The sequence below is a fragment of the Lupinus angustifolius genome, chromosome LG13 (assembly GCF_001865875.1).
Source record: "Lupinus angustifolius cultivar Tanjil chromosome LG13, LupAngTanjil_v1.0, whole genome shotgun sequence".
Lineage (NCBI taxonomy): Eukaryota > Viridiplantae > Streptophyta > Magnoliopsida > Fabales > Fabaceae > Lupinus > Lupinus angustifolius.
Genome location: NC_032021.1, coordinates 11688762 through 11690272, shown reverse-complemented (window position 1 = coordinate 11690272; position 1511 = coordinate 11688762).

Genomic DNA, 1511 nt, shown 5'->3' with positions numbered 1-1511 from the left:
TATTCTCGTCCTCATCCTCATCCTCATCCTCATCCTCATCTTATCCTCATCCTCATCCTCATCTTATCCTCATCCTCATCCTCATCTTATCCTCATCCTCATCCTCATCCTATCCACGACTCCTCATCCTCATCCTATTCTCTTCCTCATCCTATCCTCGTCCTCATCCTCATCCTACCCTCACCTCATCCTCATCCTAACCTCCTCCTCATCCTCATGCTATCCAAGTCCTCATCCTCATCATCATCCTCATCCTATCCACGTCCTCATCCTCATCCCATCCACGTCCTCGTCCTCATCCTCATCCTCTTCCTCATCCTATCCTTGTCCTCATCCTATCCTCATCGTCATCCTCATCTTATCCTCATCCTCATCCTCATCCACATCCACATCCTCATCCTCATCCTCATCCTCATCTTATCCTCATCGTCATCCACATCCACATCCTCATCCTCATCCTCTTCCTCATCCTCCTATCCTCGTCCTCATCCTCTTCCTCGTCCTCATCCTCATCCTATCCTCATCCTATCATCGTCGTCCTCCTATCCATGTCCTCATCCTCATCCTATCCTCATCCTCATCCTTCCTATCCTCATCCTCATCCTATCCTCGTCCTCATCCTCATCCTACCCTCATCCTTATCCACATCCTCATCATATCCTCCTCCTCATCCTCATCCTAACAACGTCCTCATCCTCATCCTCATCCTCATCCTATCCTAATCCTCATCCTCATCCTCTTCCTCATCCTATCCTTGTCCTCATCTTCATCCTATCCTCTGTCATCCTCATTTTATCCTCATCCTCATCTTCATCCTCATCCACATCCACATCCTCAGCCTCATTCTCATCCTCGTCCTCATCCTCATCCTCACCCCATCCTCATCCTATCCTCGTCCTCATCCTATCCTCATCCTCATCATCATCCTCATCCTATCCTCGTCCTCATCTTCATCCTATCCTCGTCCTCATTTTCATCCTATCCTCCTCCTCATCCTCATCCTATCCACGTCCTCATCCTCATCCTATCCACGTCCTCGTCCTCATCCTCATCCTCATCCTCACCCTCGTCCTCATGCTCCTCCTATCCTCATCCTCATCCTCATCCTCATACTCTTCCTCCTACTATCCTTGTCCACATCCTATCCTCATCCACATCCTATCCTCATCCTCATCCTATCCTCGTCCTCATCCTCATCCTCATCCTCATCCTCACCCTATCCTCATCCTCTTGTTAGGTATCAGTGGTTACAATACACCTAGAAGGGGGGGTTGAATAGGTGTAGCGGTTAGAATATCCGCGTTTCGAAAATCAACAGTTAATGCTGAGTTACCCCAATTTAATCGATTAAAGGAATGATGATAATCGATTAACGCACTTGACTTAATCGATTAAAACAGAATTGCAAGCTCATACAGATTCGGTTTCTTGCACGACAATTAACTGATAATGAAATGAATACACAGAGCTTACAATTTTATCAGAGTATTAACAGTATAGCACAGATATAG